Source organism: Macadamia integrifolia, chromosome 3, assembly GCF_013358625.1.
Source record: "Macadamia integrifolia cultivar HAES 741 chromosome 3, SCU_Mint_v3, whole genome shotgun sequence".
Classification (NCBI taxonomy): Eukaryota; Viridiplantae; Streptophyta; class Magnoliopsida; order Proteales; family Proteaceae; genus Macadamia; species Macadamia integrifolia.
The window spans coordinates 18621401-18639581 of NC_056559.1; the positions used below are offsets into that span (position 1 = coordinate 18621401).

Below are 18181 nucleotides of genomic sequence, written 5' to 3' on the forward strand. Positions count from 1 at the left end.
GATTCCAATTTGATTCTGTAATACGGTTTTAATTCGGTTTCTAACTCGGTTTTAATTTAGTTATGTAAACGGTTCCACTCTTAGACCATAATTTTGATGAACCAAAGACCACAATGGGTTCAAGTATTAGGTCTTATGTTCATTGTTAACTCTAAAATTGTCTTACCATGTGAATATGTGATAATAAAAAAAAAATTGTTAAAAAAAAAAAAATGTGGCACATACTCATATACTCAGATGGATGGTAATTCAATTGGCACTACAAAAAAAAAAGTCAATAGGGGCAGTTTTTTCTTCTGCCACTAAACATATGGTTTTTGGGGCGGTTTTATTTATCCGCCACTATAGGGTATTAATTAGGGGCGGTCTTATTTATCTGTCACTAAAAGGTATTATTTAGGGGCGGTTTTATTTACTAGCCTCTAAATGTGATACAATAGGGGCAGCTTTTTGTGTCCGCCCCAATAGATATAATTTTTCTAATTAAAATATAAGGTATTATATGTCCTATAGGGGCGGATTTAGTTTCGGCCACTAAAGGTTCTCCAATAGGGGCAGTATTTTGTATCCGCCCCAATAGTGATCAATATCAAAATAGAAATCATATCATATAGGGGGTGTTTTTTAGGAGCGGTTGTATATCCACCACTATAGAAAAGGATATAGGGGCGGTTGGGTTTTATCTACCACTAATATTGGTGGATTTAGGGACAATTTTTTTACCCACCTATAAAAAGTCTGAATTAGGGCAGTTGTTATTAACTCGCCCCAAAAAAGTTTAACTAGGGGTGGTTTTATTTTCTAGCCGCTAAGGAGGATATAATATGGACACCTAAGAGGGCGTTTGGTTCGAATTATCCATCAGATCAGATTCCAGGGATTCAGGTTCCCATTTAAATTAAACTATTTGGTTCATATTTTAAGGCAACTGATCCGGAGTCAGTGTGTTCAACTGAATCACCCATTTACACTAAAACCCAGGACTCAAGTGGATTAACCTGAATAGGTAAATCCGGAATCGAGTCAAGGGATTCCAGGGTTCATATAAAAGGTAGAGAATCAGGGTGAATCAACTTTTATTGGGTTTTTCTCTCACTTTACCCTCATTCGCTGAAAGCCGATCGACGCTCTCCGGTGAAAGCAAAAATGCGAGGTGAGATTTCCTTCTTCTTCTTCTTCTTCTTCTTCGTCTTCGTCTTCGTCTTCTTCTTCTTCTCAGTTGTGTTTTCTTTTGTTACACATTTACCCCTTTGCATGGAAGACGATCCCAGCCAATAGCCATCTGAAAACCAATGATGTATTCAAGGTGCGTTTGGTCCTCTTTATGTGTTTTCTTCTTCTTGTTCTTCGTCTATGTTTTACTTATATTATTGAGCTTAGGTTTCTAATTTTTATGTTGTTACCTTCATATCTAGGGTTTGCCTCTTAGGTTTCTATTTCACTGTGTAAGGTTTACACATTTGGCTTAGATGATCGGTTGCCAAGGGTAGTGCAAAATCCATCTGAAGTCAGCAGTATGGTCCATTATCTTCTTCAATCGAAGATCTGAAACCCTAATTTGGGGATTTTAAGTTTCACATATAGCATAACAGTTATTTCCCCCCTTTGCTTCTACTCCTCTCTCGGATAAATTGTTTTTGTTGTATGCAGGAATCTATGCTCTCGATTTGCCCTATTCCTCTGAGACGGAAATTTTGCCATTGAAGTGTCCAACCAATTCCCTCCAAAACAAAAGGAAGATTCAAGACTCTACAAGACCAGTAAGTTCTCTGTAATAGCTAAAGGAGGTTTTGCATCAAATAGGTCATTTCTTTTTTTGTTTAATGATTTTTTTTTTTTTTTTACTTTTATCCTTTAAAATTCTACTAATCACAGCCATTTATATTATGTTTGTATAGTATTTGGAAGTTTCTCAGTTCTATTTCCTTTCATTGTCTGCCGTTGTTGATATTGATAGGTTATCGGCATTTGGGTTTTGCATGATAGTTGTTTAGGTTCCATGTTTTAGATTCCTTGTTAATGGATTGATTCATGAAGTAGTCGTGGCAGGTATTTTTTATTCCAATACATATTTCTACAAATAGAAATAGTTTGTGTATAAATTCGTGAAATGTTTTCCTATTTTTTCAAGACTTTTAAGAGATGTGTCTTTTAAAGATATCAGATTTTACAGCTTCCCATGATGTTGTTGCATAGTTTAGACAACCACAAATTTTTTTTTCTCTATTCATCAATGAAGGGAATAGTCATTAGAAAGAGAATATGGCATCTAAAGAAGACAGCAGCACCTAGTGGACATCTGCTCCATTAAATGTCCATAATCTATGGGTCTCTACTGTAGTAGCGGCAGTAGTGGCAGTTAAAACAGAACATATGTGTGGTGCGATTGGAAGATTCGCCTGAGCTTAAGATCAGCATAGTTTTTTTCATTATTATGGCCCGTCCTTTAGATTCCCAAACCAAAGTCAAAAGCTCCCACTTCTAGGAGTTGGTAGTCAATCCTAAATCCTCTTGTAGTTTCACCAATTTAGAATATTAGGCTTAGTTTTTAATTTTTTTACTCCAGTTATATACCAAATTCAACTGTATAAATAGGTGCTCTGGCTGGAACCAGAAATGAATTCCTACAATGAAATTCTCTTCGTCCGAGTTTTCTATTTGATCTTTCTACTTTTTACTAGTGTTTTCATTACTTTCCTTTCAAATCTTGAATTGACATATGTAAAATTGCTGATTAAAATATTCAATTATTATTCACTTCATTGTTTTTTTATGATTGAATGTGATCATATTATGTCCATTAGTTCCTCGTAATTATGTAAACAATTGCTTTACTTTTCCTCAACTGGAACCCCACCATCACAACTTATACAAGCTTTTAAGAAACTCATTATGATGAAGACTGGTTTTCTTTTCTTTTTCTGTTGTTTTTTGATTTTTCATTTTCAATCTCCATCTAATTTTTTCAATCAATTGAGCAGAGTTGTCCATCAGTTAAACTTCTTCTTATACAGCCTGCGATAATACAGCATTGACCCCCTTTTCTCTATTAAATTGATTTCAGATATGATTGGTGATATAAATCAGTATTATAGTATTATTGGGGATTCTTTGCTTTAAATTTGGAAGTTAACTAGCTCCAGTAATTGCTGGTTATAGTGTTCTATCGATCTCTCAGGCCACGTTTATTCTATTTTGCTATCATGTACTGTTGTTTGGTGCTCAATGGAATGGTCTAACATTTTTAGTCATCTGGACTTGGTAATTCTGTCAAATGAATATAGGCAACCGTTGTTTGCAGCCACTGGTGGAGACACTTTAATTGCCTGAGAAAAGGTGAACATGAGCCCCGATTAGGAAGAGAAAGTACCCATTTGCAGTAGAACTTCGAGCAGCCCATATGAAGACTTCTAATTAAACGTGTAATTTTTTTTTTAAGTCATGAAATGTGGGGTAGTACTTAGTAGGGTATGATATATTATAAGTTTAGGGCCTTGAGGTTGTGGATATTAATTTATCATGTTATTCAATGGCTTTATCAACCTTGATTGATTGTTAATTTCTAATGTTAGAAAATATTCACTTGTTAGCAGACTCTTTATAAATCCCTTCTTTGATGGCTGATATATATATATATATATATATTTACTGGTTATTGCTGGTAAAAGTAAAGCTGACATCCTGCGGTGTTTCAATGTGTAGTCTAATTGGTATGATAATCGCCATTTTGTAAACTAATTGATAATAAGAACAAGAGGTATATAGCATTTGTGTTTCGTAGTTCATATAAGCAAATAGAATGAATCCTCTTGACATGGCCATCTTCTTATTGTTTATTTTACAGTTAAATAATGTCATCAAGCATTGGTAGTGATGCCAACAGCTCAGAAGTTCCATTGTATAGGAACTTACAATGTGGCTATCAAAGAAGGGAATTTGTTAGAATTTCATATTCTGCCCAAAACAGATACAGATTATATTATTATTGCCCAGAATTTCCAAATGGAAGGTTGTGGCTTCTTCTCTTGGTGTGACCCCGTGGTTGTGCCTAGAGATGCTACTCCAACAGTAGTGGATGAAAGGAATGTACAAATGGAGTAGATGAAAGAAGAATTGAAAATTCTTACTGACAAGATTCATAGTCTGAAGAATACTTTGAGTTTGATGGGTCAATTTGTAATAGTTATATTTCTGGTAGTAATTTTTTCATATTTCTAGGTAATATAAAGTAGGTACTTAAATTTTGTTGAACTATATGGTCCGTTCTTAACAATGAAATGACTAGTTGTTTATATCCAATTTAAATTTATTAACGCATGTCTTCGCCTAGACGATGCAAAGTATCCATTTATTGTTGACTTCAATTCAGTGAAGAGTAAAGACTGTAGAGATAATAGATGAGTGTCAATGTGTTGGGTGCATGAGAAAATCCTCCCAACCATGGTTCTAGGTATAATGAATTAAACTGATGGTATCCATCGAATTGTTCCAAATTAAGATATTTCCAAACTAAATAGTTAGCAATTATAAATAATATACAAAAAAATAAATTAAATTAAAAATATAAACGAATTAATACCTACCCAAAACCATTACATGAAGAAATCAAATCATGTTTTTTAATAAAAAAGAACAACTCAATACTATATTATTCTTTTTTAAGATGCACAATACCTATTTCGATTACATGAACTACAATCATGCCTTGTAATTTTCTTCTTTTTGTCCTCTTCAATTTACAAATAAATAAATAATTTATTACACTACACTATTAGACTTGATAGCTCACGAGTTCCACTCTTTTTTTTTCACATATTACTATAAAAAAGAAAAAAATAATAAAAAATAAAGTACATGTGTAGAACAAATTTTAGTTTTTGGTTTTGTTTTTTGGATTTTTTTTTTTTTTTGCCAATAGAACATGGGTTCAAAGACTCAAAGGTAACCAAACAATTTTTCACTCAGAATCAATGGCCAGAATCAGGGTAACCAAACAGTTTTTCACTCAGAATCAAGTGACAGAATCAAGGTAACCAAACAGTTTTCCACTCAGAATCAAGGTAACCAAACATTTTTTTTACCATAAAAAAATTATTCCAAAGAAACTCTTCCATATGAGTTAGATCCAGAATCCTGAATCCCTGGAATCTGATCCGATGGATAATTCAAACCAAACGCCCCTTTAGTTTTGAGACTCCGCCCCCTAAAAGAGCAATACAAGGGTGCCTTTTAATTTTCGCCCCAAAATCTAGGGTTTTATGTTTTTGAATGAAAAGAAGAGTACCAGAGCCATTTGCGCTATTTTTGCTTCCCATCCTGCGCTCCTCTCTGTGATATCCTTCCAAACCCTAACAATCTCCTCCACTTTCCTAACCATCTCTTCAACTGAACCTGGAAGTCCAATCCGCTAGCGTATCTGACCAGCAGCTGACGGGTACCCATCGTGACTCCATCAAACTCCTTGCAACAACAGGCAACGATTTCTCCTCTGTTTGATCTGTCTCTCAAGACTCAACTCCCGCAGGCCCTCCTTGGCTCGATTGAGAAGCAGAAAGAGGTAAGGCATGTATCCCTAATATTTAATTCCATTATAGCTTCTTCATTGATCATGAAATAGTATCATCATCAGATGATTCAGATCCTCTATTAATAACGTTTTAGGGTCCGTCTTTTGAGTCTTTGTATTGATTTTCTTCCCTTTGGCTCTAATGCCCTATTTGAATCCCATTAATATCCTAATAAAACCGAATCAAATCGAGTTTGGTGGTAACAGATGACACATCACACTAAAAGTTTCAGGTATCAATGTGAACTACCGAGTCCAAACTAAGAGTTTATCGGCCAAGATTTAGCTTCTCTAAAGCAGTGGGAGATCTTCCACTCTATAGAATTCAGAAATGGAAGAAGATGGTTCCATTCCTGGAGGGCAAACCAGGGGATTAACATATGTTGAAATAGAAAAAATGCCGTAGATGAATCTGACTCAATCCAAAGGCACCTAAAGCTCATATCTCGAGCAATCTTTATACCCTTGATAATACTCCAAATTTCTGCAGAGAAGCTGGTTGAAACACCCAGAAAGAAATTGAAGCACAGAATTTTCCTACCCTCAGAGTCTCTAAAAATTCTGCCTCCTCCTGCTCGGCTAGGATTACCTAGGGAGCATTCGTCAACATTGAGTTTCACCCAAGATCTCGGGGGCTTGCACCAGTGAACCTCTAGAATTGAGGGAAAGGGCTGAGAGCCTGAGACAATGTTGAATCTTCTACATAGAATAATGTCTTCAACTGATTTCGGAAAGACCTTGAGCCTGCTGCAAAGGAAGCTGATCTCCCCTTTGATGAATCTAATGATCAAAGCAGAACTTCTTGATTTTCCTTCAAATCGCCTCTAGTTTCTTTCAGACTAGATAGCATCTATGGATGAAAATAACTCAAACACCCACGCCTCTTTCAAAGCCCAGCCATTCCCCTTGTTCCTCCACCAACCAACCAACTTAGAGACAGAGCCTTTGTTTCCCCAATTCACATTAAATAAATCTGAGACTCCTTTCCAAATTTCAAAGGAGAAACTGCACTCAAAAAATAAATGGAGAAAAGACTCAGAGTACGAGCCATAGAGATCGCACCTTGGAGGAAGCGGAATCCCTTTAGCCTAAACCACATCGTCTATTGGAAGTTTCACATGCATCCATCTCCAGCCCAAGATAGATAGTCTAGGCAGCAGCCTCTTGTTCTAAACTAACCCCGCCCAAGGAACCGAGGGCCTAGGGAGTCTGAGGCCATCCCCAGCAGACTTCATAGTGAACTTCCCCATCGGATCCAAGCTCCACATACACCTATCTTTCAAGGCTAGGGGTGATATATTTATGCCCTTAATAGAAAGGAAAACATCATTCAGAAAATTCGAGTCCACATGTGGCAGAGCCCAGATTCCCTGGTCCAGAAAATCAGCTACCGTGTGAGAAAGGTTATGGAATACACCTTCACTCATCTCTAAGCCCTCCCAAATGGACTTAGGGCCCCACCATTTATCTCGCTAGAAGTCAATACTCCTTCTGTCACATACCACCGATCTTTCATGCTCAGCCACAAAAGACCACATTTTCCTCACCCCAAGCCAAATAGAAGAGTGCTTATATCCCCTCTTAATTCTACCTGATCCAGAGAGAAATCTAGCTCTGATAAGTCTGCTCAGTTGGGAATCTTCATGCTTGATGTTCCAAGCTAATTTAGTACGAAGAGCCTTATTCACATCCCTGAGCCGTCTCAAGCCTAAGCCACCCTCCTTCTTGGGCTTACAAACCTAATCCCATCTAACAGTGATGGCTTTCAAAGAATCCACCTTCCCTGTCCAGACAATTAGTTAAGAGTATCAGGCCACCAGTAAACTGAGAAGCTATGCAGAGGCATCCCTAAGATGACCGATTTAACAAGTTCTACTCTACCGGCCAGGGAGATGAGTTTACCTTTCCATCCAGCAAGCTTAGTTTTAATTCTATCCATGATTGGGAGAAGAGGGTCTCTTTTAACTTTGCCCTGAAAGATTTCCACTCCCAAATACTTGGTAGGGAAAGAACATGAAAGAATGGCCAGTTCATCTGCAATCCATTGTTTCCTGTTAGGGGAAATCTTCCCTAGAAATAATTTACTCTTCTCTAAATTAAAAAACTGGCATACACAGCTTTGATATAGAGAAAGAAAAATCTTCAAATTCCTAACATACCTTTTGGATGCATTCGTGAAAATAAACACGTCATCTGTAAATAAGAGATGAATTGGAACTTCAACACCCCGAGGATAAGCAATGGGTTTGATTAGACCTTTAGCTGACATATCATTTATCCCTCGGCACAGGACCTCTTTAGCAATAATGAACAAGATAGGGGATATAGGATCTCCCTTCATAAGACCTCTATTGACTTCGAAAAAATCCACAGGTCCTCCATTTAGAAGAATAGAGATCCTGGCAGATTTTAGGATTGTATGAATCCATCCAATCATAGTATCAGAAAACCCAAACCTGTTGAGCACTTGAAATAGAAAATCCCAGGATAGAGAGTCAAAAGCCTTTCCTATGTCCACCTTCATTCCAAGGCCGCCTCCCCTAGAGGATATCCCCATAAGATTGGCCAGCTCCGAAGCCAATCCAATATTGGATTGAATAAATTTCCCTCTCTGAAAGGCGCCTTGCTCCGGTGATATAATTTTAGGAAGAACAATAGAGGTGCGACTGGCCATAATTTTTTACAAGATTTTGTAGAAAAAATTCCCCATACATAATGGGAAAATTTTTTCCAAAGTACGAGCCCCCTCTGTTTTAGGAATTAATAACAAAAAAATTATTATTAATACCTTTGGGAAGGATGCCTGAAGTGAAAAAACCCCTCACCACTCTGCAGATATCAAAGTCAATTACTTCCCATGAAGTCCTGAAAAAATGACCCGAGAAGCCATCCGGTCTAGGCGAGCTATCAGGGTTCAGATCCCAAACAACTCTTTTAATCTCGTCATCCAAGGGAATTGAATCAAGAGAAGTACGATCAGAGTCTTGCAGGATCCTAGAGATGTTATCAAAAATTTGAGGATGCCATTCCAGCTTCACGCGCTTATGGAAGGCCTCATAAAATTTGGCATTATAGCTGCCGAACTGATCTTGGTCAGAAACCTTAGCACCCTGCTCTGATTCTAAGCACCTGATGAAATTTTTTGATCTCTTAACTCTGGCCATGAAATGGAAGAATCTAGAGCATCTATCACCTTCCCGCAACCATCTGACTCTAGATTTCTGGGCTCGCAGCTTCTCTTGATTTATGGTATCAGCCTCTAAATCAAAAAGTTGCTCAGAGAAACCCTCCACTTCCATCCGATGCTGGATTGCCTCAAGGTCAGATATGGAGCTAGTCACCTCTTGATTTAGGTGACGAAAAGCACCTCGTGCCCAAGTCTTCAGAACGGCCTTTAATCTCTTGAGTTTTTGAGCAAGAATATAAGTATAAGACCTATTGATCTCCACCCCCCCAAGCTTCACGAACAGTGTTAACAAAGTCCGGATGATCTGACCAAAAGTTATTGAATCTAAAAGGCCGGCTCAGAGGCTTAGAAGAAGATCTAGAGCTATTCAGCAAAGGGGCATGATCAGATGCAACACGGGGGAGAACCTGCTGTGAACAATCCTCATAAACTTCTAGCCATTCTTCATTCACAAGGGTCCTGTCAAGGACTGCTGCCACGTTACCTCTTCTTCTATTATTATTCCAAGTGAATTTCCTACCCGAGGAAGGAAGCTGGACCATCGAGTTGGCATCAACCATAGCTCCAAACTCAGTAGCAGCCCCCGTGCAGAACCTGCCAGGACCCCTTCATTCATGGTCGAATAAAATCGTATTAAAATCACCAATAATCATCCTGGGCTGCCCCATCGAGCTAGCAGCAAACTCCATCTATAAAGCCCTACGATTGGCTCGAAGAGATTTAGCATGCACCACTGAGAGATCAATGAGGCTGCCTTTCCAGTCAACTTGCAGGAGTAGCTGCTGGTCAGACATAGAGATGATGATAGGCTTATGTAAATCCTGTTTCCACATCATCCAAAGATTAGGGTGCGAGTTAGGTCTATCATTAGATAGGAAATCAGCAGCAAACCCCCAATTTATTAAATAAAAACCTTGGAAATTTGGTCACATGGATCATCAGCTCAGCTATGCAAATCATGTCTGGGTCGTAATCACGAACAATGTTGCATAAGGTTATCTTAGCAGCAACGTTCTTCAAACCACGAATGTTCCAAAAGAGGACTTTTATGATCACATGTGATGGTTAAAATGATCAATCCTAGCAATAGACTGATCCTCTTCACACACCTGCTTTCCTTTTTTCTTCTTTGCTCGAGTCCAACCAGGCTTATCGAGCTCTCTTTGTAGTGCATCCAAGTCAATCCTCTGAACTCCATTCCTTGCACTAGCTACTCCCTCCAACCGATGACTACCAGCTCTACCAGAACCACAGCCACCTTTGGTTGGAAGACCTCCACGAGTAGCATACCTGAGGCTTCTGTGCAACCCTTCCGTGGCCTGCCCAACGTTCTGAGAACTAGCGCTTTCGACAGAGTCGAAGTTAGATTCAGGATCAGGTTCATCGACCTAGATCTCTCCTTGCTCCAAACCCAGGTCCGCATCTTTCCCGTTACTCACACCAATAACGACCTCCAGCCTTGCGTTATTTTGAATATTTGAAATATTTTGAGTATTTGAAACATGCTCCACAATTGGGTCAGCTGCTCTATCATTGGAAGATGAATCCACCTCATCTCCAAAAGGAGAAGGTCTCCTTGATTGGGGCGTTCCAGTCTCCATAAGATTCTCAGTTTCCTTATTAGAAAGGCCTTACATATTGGGAATATCCTCCCTGAGATTCTCTCCCTCTCCTTGAGACGTTTCAGCACCACCACTCATGTCTGCAACACCACCGTGCAAGGCCCTATCTCCTCCCTGGACACCTTCATGGATGGAGCTGCACCTTGATGGATTGGCCTCAGGAATCACTGACCTCCTAGGGGAGTCATCTACATAGACCGCACTTGGAATGCCACCATTATTCATCTGTCGATCATCTTTCATATCAGCGATTTTCTTCTCCCTGCAATCACTAATAATGTGCCCCACCTTTTTGCAGAAGCCACACTTCCCCATGGAATCTTCATAAGTTAGAGGTTGACGAAACCAAAAGAGATTAGATGTCCAGGCTGTTTGTGCTCAACCTGGATCTCCTCCGGTCGCTGACTCCCCGCCTAAATCTCCACAAGAACTCAAGTGTAGTTTCCAAAAGCCACATTCTTTGTGCGTTAATCAAGAGCATTTGGCCGGCCAACGGCCTTTGCCATCGTCAACAACACTTTTTCATGTCAGTATTCAAGAGGCAAATCGGGAAACGCACCCAGACCAGGGCTTTGTTAATAAATTTCTCATTGACATCGAAGTCCGGGTGCCATCTCTGGAATCTCACATATTGTCTTCCCAGTCTCATAGGGCTTCGTCTCCACATGGATGCCATTTCTGCTTCAGATTCAAATTGGAAAATTGTGAATCCTTTACCCATGGGCACCATCTTTACATTACCCTTGAGATTCCAAGATTCACGAGCTTCCCTTCGCACATCATCTAAAGATAAAAATCTGAAATTTAGCCTTCCAATCAGAGCATAACGATACCTCGCTAATCGTTCTTCGTATTCATCCTGAGGCATAATCCCTTTAGTGAAGTTCCCCGCATGAACAAGCTCTGGAAGATCATTCACCTCAGGTAGTGGCCTAGCCACAGCTCTGGCATAGGACTTTTTTTGGGTAGGGATAGCTGAAGGTCCTCCATGCTCAAACACAGTAGCAGCGGATTCCTGAGTGTGAGATCCTTCCATCCTCGGTAGAGAAGGATCTCCATTAGGGTCTTGACCATCTCCCAGCACTCTAGCTTCCTCTACACTCCTATCGCCTTCTCCATCTCCAACACTCTCCATTAGTCTTCCTTTTCCAAATCCGTTAATACCTTAATGAGGTTATAGGTTCAGGATTGTGCTATCAACATATAGATATAGATACATGTTGTCTCTAGTTATATGGTCTCTCCCCATCACCTTTTTGAGTATATTTTATTCCCTTATGTGATGGACTTGGAGTTAAAGAGCAGCCCATTTCACTTTCGTAATGCATCCCATATGATTTAAACAGAGGCCTCCACCCCACTTTAAACTTCCCTCCCCTAAGTAAAGGGAAACAATTGCATATCCTGATAGAGAATAATGATTATAGGGAATATGACTATGGTGCCTTTTAACTTCAATTTTCTTTAATTGTGCCTTGGTGAGTCATGACCTTAACCCAATTCCTCTCTCCTTCATGTCTAAGAACAATAATTTACAGGTGAACCACTTATCCAAGCTTGGCTGGCTGGATCTGTCATTTGAGCCATGAAGATGGTTGATGTGGGGATAGCTGGTAATAATTTGAATTCGCTATATGCCTTTAAAAAAAAAAAAGGAACTTTAATTAGCATTTTTACTACTAACAGTGGTTCACTACTAATTGCTTTCTTGCCATATTCCTTAGAAAAATATATTTTTCTGATATTTCTGTGTCACGTATAAGAACTCTCATTCTCTCAAACAAGTTCTAGATACCAGCCAGTTAGCAAAGTTGAACCCTAATGTTTTAAAATATCTAAATTACCCATTGTTTTCACCTAATAACTTGTTGAACCCTATTGCTTCATTAAGAGGAAGACCTGCTGGTGGGGTCCATTTCAAGAAGTCTTGGTAGCATAGAGATATCGATATACTTCAACACTGTTTTGCACATCTATAAAGAGTCTTAATTCAAAATACCATTTACAGACAGTTTTTGAATATGAAATATAAGTTTATAGTTTGAAAAGAGATTAAAATTCATGGGACACATTCAAACTATTGACTTTGATTCACTTTAAAGTTTTTTTTTTTTTTTTTGTTATGTTGTTGGAATCATGGTTTGGTTGGTTGCTCCCTCTTTTTGGTCCCATTCTCACTTTTTATTTTGATTTTCCCTATTATTCTACATGTTAGTTGTCGTTTCCATGTGATTACTATTCCTGAATTACAGTTTGTGATAATCTTTTGTTTTGAAAAACCAGGTAACTAATGGAGAATTCAGCTTCTATATGAATCTTATACATTTTCTACTATTGGGTAAGACAATTCTTCCTCTTATAAATGAAAGTATATATGTTAGCACATTTTCTGTTATACATGTGTTGATTTACATATTGACATATTGTCATGTAAGTTTTGGCTTGAATTTGTTTTGTGTTCATCTTCTTCTTCTTCCCATATTGCTATAACCAAAAAAGAGTTGGGCCTAAATAATGCATGAAAATAGAGTTTCCTTCATCTTATACATTTCTGTGAACTTCTTCATATCTATTAACTTTTGAATCTTGTAAAAATTGTTGTGACTATTTTAAAATTTTCTCTTAACTATTCTCTTCTAGTTGATGAAGAGGCATTTTTTTGTTCTTTTATTTTTGCTAGCCCAATTGGATACAATTATCTCTCTACAAGGATTATCCTGTAATTCTCATTTATGGTACTTAATTAGCATTCTTGTTCGAGCTCTCCAGCTTACTAATTTGTGATTCTCTGTGCAGGTTAGATGTTCTCAAGGTGGGTTTGTTGGTTTGGTGAGTGAAAGTTCCTATGGATTATTTTAGTTATATTTTTCTGTTTGGCTGGATTTTTGAGGGAATTTACTAAAGATACTACACATGGCCAATATTATTAGTTCCCACATTCCTTTTATTGCAAGCAAATTGGTGCAGATGAAACCACCAAACAGATTATTACTGTGGGCTTTTAGTGACCTCTTTTATGTTTGCATCTACTCTAAAAAATGCATCTCTATAAGTATGATTTTGTGACTTTATATATGTGCTTGTGAGAGTTTCGGCATTCAGCTATTAGGATGAATGACAGTAAGCGATCTAATGCAGGTTTTATGTTGATTGATAATAAACAAGATGCAATATGTCCTTAACTATGTCTATATTTATGATTGATTGATAACAAGCGGGGTACAATCTATATTGGTTTAGTGAAATCCACCACAAACCATTGAATGGCTCAAATCCAATTTATTCATTATTTATTTTTATTTCATGTGGCTTTTAGATTGAGGAAAAAACATATTTTATGCCATTCGATGCATTTGGTAAAAGCGATGGAATCTTCTCAATATATAAAAAATAGATTATTGAACAAATGACAGACCACACATTATTAAAAGTTTCAGGAGGGAAGTTACCTACCTCCTTCCTAGCAGATTGCCCTGATTATTTATTGAAGAAGTGTTTCCTGTGGGGAGGGGGGTACAGCTCCTGTGCAGGTGCGAAGGCCAATGTGAGTGCAAGAGGAACCATCATCAAAGATTTTTATTTTTCATTTCTGAAAATTTTAGTATAAGCCCTACCTTGTAGCAAAGCAGATTGCTGCAAGATTCAAGGCCTGATCTTTTGTTGTGATTTGTGAATGATTTTTTCATAGCATATCTGATGCCTAGGGGACTCCTTTTTAAGCATTGTCAAGTTCTCTTTCCTAGAATTCTTATAGTGATTTTCTTGATTTTGATCTGACTTTAGCGGAGCACCTAATATAGCATTTTTTTTCTAGACTTGTTAAACTAGAATCCATGCAATTACTATTATCTACTTACTGGATTCTATGGACAGCAAACAGACTTTATGGAAAACTAAGGTTGAAAAGTTGAATGTAGTTTGATCCACTGAAATGCAGAGTAGTCCCAAATTCCCAATCCAATAAAGAGGATTTTTGCTCATTCTTGTTTAAGCCTGAACTGCAGAGTTGTTCAACTTAGCTTGTGAAGAATTTTTCTTGCTAATTCTTGTTTAAGCTTGAAATAAACTAGTATTAACACCTTAGTTAAATTATTAATCATTGTAATATGGTTGCATGTTCAAAACTTACAAATCCAATAAAGAGGATTGAAACATATCTTTCTTCCCTTGTTACTCTGAAATCAAGCTCATCAATTATTTTATTTATTTTTTCATTCTCTAATTGGAACTGATTAGAAAGTGTTTAGTCGTCTGTGCTTGTTTTCTTCATTTACTAAAATCAATTGGTTTGATTCAAACCATATTGTTAATCAAATGTGCTTGTTGACTGAAAATTTGCTCCATTGTGCAGGTTGACATAATTGTGGTGAGTTGCTCTTCTTCTAAGGATTTATGACGTAGACAACGAGGGCATCATTTCACATGATAGGGAAAATGTATCTTACTACTTTGAGTATAATGGTTTCACCATTTTTGTAATGTTTTCAATTTCTTTTGCTAAGGCTTCGAGAATTGAGTACGGAGAACAATATTTTGAAATGATCCACAATCATTTGCCTTTTTGTCAAGACTTGTTTAGTCATCTCAATAATTTCCTCTTTTCTCAAGACTTCTTGTTTAATCTTCTTTGTTTTTTTTTTTTTTAGTTGGGTGAGTGTGGGGGTCTATAATTGTCTAAATCTATGCAAAGGGGCAACAACCTTCAAGGGTCTTGAGGTGGCAAATATTGGTGTATTACAATTTTATATATATATATATATATATATACCCCATAGGGGCGGTAATAAAAAAACTACTACTAAAAACTAGTGATTATTATATCATTAGTGGCGATAAATGACCTGTCCTAACATACGCTTTTAGTGGTGGTATGTATTCTACCCCAAATGACATTATTATTAGCGGAACAAATCCGCCCCATAAGATATAGTTTTATATGCTTTCAATTACGGCTATTATATATTAGCGAGGGTAGTTATCCACCCCTAAAGAGTACCTCTTTAATGGCGGATTATATAAGGGCCCCTAAAAATCCGTTTTATGTGCAGGAGTAAAAAACCGCCCCTAAGCATTAGTTGTGCCACATTTAATGACGGGTATTCGACAGTAAAACAAACCGCCCCTAAAAGCCTTTAAGGGTGGGTTTTATAGTTTTAGCGGCAGAAAAAAACCGCCCCTGAAGAGCCTTTTTTTTGTAGTGTGGGTTATGGTTTGAACTGACAGTTTTTATACCCTAAATCGCAATAGAATTGAATAGACTTAGGGGTGCAAGTTTGGCCCTGACTACCCAAACCCGCCTTTGGCCCACCCTGATCCTGAACAAATATCGACCTGAAAATTTTGGCCCTAATGGCCAGCCCGACCTTGAAATTTCTGACCCTGAGTCAGGGTCAGGGCGGGTAAGGGTTGATGTCTTTGGCCCACCCAACCTGCCCTGAACCCGACCCTGATTTTTTTACCCTGACATTTGGCCCTAGATTTGGCCTATTTCGGCCTTGGTTTTTTCCTCTGATGTTGACTCTGGTTGTGACCTTGATGTTAACCCTGATATTAACCTAATTTTAGATATTGTTTGACATTGAGTCATTGACACCTCAAAACCCCTAATATATCTTCTCGCGGGACTCTCTTGCTTTTTCTACCAAAAATAAAAAAATGTCTCTTGCTTTTTTTGCAAAAAGAAAAAGAAAAAAAAAAAATAGGATATACGGTATACTCGGCCCTTGAGCAAACTAGGGTCAGGATCAATCAAGATCATCCTGGCCCTTGATGGCAAACTAGTATTAGGGTCAGGTTCAATCAGGGTCACCCCGGCCCAACCCTGAAAAATCAAGGCCAATCAGGGCGAGTAAGGGTTGGGCCGACCCTTGAAGGGTTGGGTCTGGCTTGAAGTTTTGAGGCCCTGAGCTAGTGTTACGTAGATGTTCTGATGGTATTGGAAGTAACCCTCGGCCACGGCCTGGAGGTCGGCCACGCTAACTATTACTTCATGGAATGATGAAAAGTTGTGGTTAGATGGGAGTAGGAGAGGATAAGTCGGTATTGAGAGAGAGAGAGAGAGAGAGAGAGAGAGAGAGAGAGAGAGAGAGAGAGAGAGAGAGAGAGAGAGAGAGAAGATAAGATAGAGAGAGGAAGAGTTGTTTGATCATAATAGTTATGGCACTCAAATATTGCTCACCTTTCTTAAATACACATCATCAACCCACGTCTAAGTAACTTCTATTTTAGAGTCCCACTTCCACTGAACTACCACAATGTGATAACAAACTAACCACTCCCCACTTCTTAAGTAACTACACACACATCTACTAACTACATAATTATTCTACATAATAAGATGTAACCACCCTTACACAGAGCATATGGACAGCACCCTAACATTCCCGCACCCTTAAAACCGTCCTTGTCCACAAGGACTAGCAAAGTAGGTACCTTAAATAATTATCCCAACCCCTTAATAACGTCCTCCTATTCATCTACTTTAAACTCCTCTTTTTTGCTAAAAGATGAAATTATGTTAAAGGATGAAAAAATAAAAAATTATATTACAAAAGCCAGCAAAGAGACTCCACCTTCAGCAATGCCATTAGCAGAGTCTCAGAGCCGCTATCTCATAGAATTTAAAAATCTAAATCTAGATCGACCATCAATATCATATTGCAACTTTCTAGCTGCATGAGAGGAAAGCTGCACATCATCGCTGTCGATCCCTGACTTTGCCGCATCCTTGGCTAAGAAGTCTACCAAAGGGTTTACTTCTCTGAAGAAGTGAGATATCTTCCATTCAATGGAGTTAAGGAAATCCAATAGGGCAGACCATTCCTGAAGAACAACCTAAGGAATGAGTCTATGCTGGAAAATGAACACCGCGGCAGAAAAGTCTGACTCAATCCACAGGCGATTGATGTTCATATCACGAGCAAGCCGCATGCCTTAATGATACTCCAAATCTCGACGAAGAAGCTGGATGAAATTCCTAAGTAAAGTTTGTAGTAGCGAATTTTCCTTCCATCATGATCCCTAAAAATTCCGCCTCCACCAGCTCTACCCGGATTACCAAGCGAGCACCCATCCACTTTGAGCTTAATCTAGGAAGGAAAAGGCTTGCACCAGTGAACCTCTGAGATAGATCGCTCTCTATGAGAAGAAGTGGAGAGATTGAACTTTCTGCAAATTATCAAATTAGCTGCATTTCTAGGAGAAGCTTTCATATGGGAGCATATGAAGCTAATCTCCCCATGGATGGCACAAATAATCCTGTATAGACTGCAAGCATTCCCCTCAAATCTTCTCTGGTTCCTTTCAAACTAGATGGCATCAATTACCAAAAAGAGATCGACCTCCCAGACATTTTTCAGGCACCAACCTCTTGCTTTATTCCTCCACCAAGCAGTAAGCTCAACCAGGGAATTACTACTAGGCCAGGAAAAGCTAAAAATTTCCAGAACTCCTTTCTAGACTCTAATAAAGAAATCACACTCAAAAAAGAGATGAGCAAAGGATTCAGAAGACGCACCACATAGCTCGCATCTGGAAGGAAGCGGAATGCCTTTAGCCTAAATCAGGTCATCAGTAGGGAGTTTACCATAGGCCCGACGCCATCCCAACAAAGAGAGCCTAGGAGGGATAAATTTACTCCAAACCAGCCCCACCCAGTAAACCAGAAGAGAACGAGATCTAAGCCCCTCCTAGGTAGTCTTCACAGAGAACAACCACATCGTATCTAGACCCCATAAGAGGCGATCATTTGAATTTGAAGAGGGCATTTTAATCCCTTTTATGATAGCAAAAGCATTCTTCAGTATA

The 18181-nt window shown here is 38.5% G+C and overlaps 1 long non-coding RNA gene across 2 annotated transcripts; it reads left to right on the plus strand.

Moving 5' to 3' along the window:
* Positions 1 to 1011: 1011 nt before the first annotated feature.
* LOC122073237 lies at positions 1012 to 14982 on the plus strand. Of its 2 annotated transcripts, XR_006138695.1 has the most exons (7): positions 1012 to 1153; positions 1272 to 1306; positions 1416 to 1519; positions 1651 to 1760; positions 12659 to 12713; positions 13172 to 13204; positions 14727 to 14982. It is a non-coding gene; the product is annotated as an uncharacterized LOC122073237 (long non-coding RNA). The 2 variants fall into 2 exon arrangements; XR_006138694.1 differs by having other exon boundaries at positions 1012 to 1306.
* Positions 14983 to 18181: the final 3199 nt, after the last annotated feature.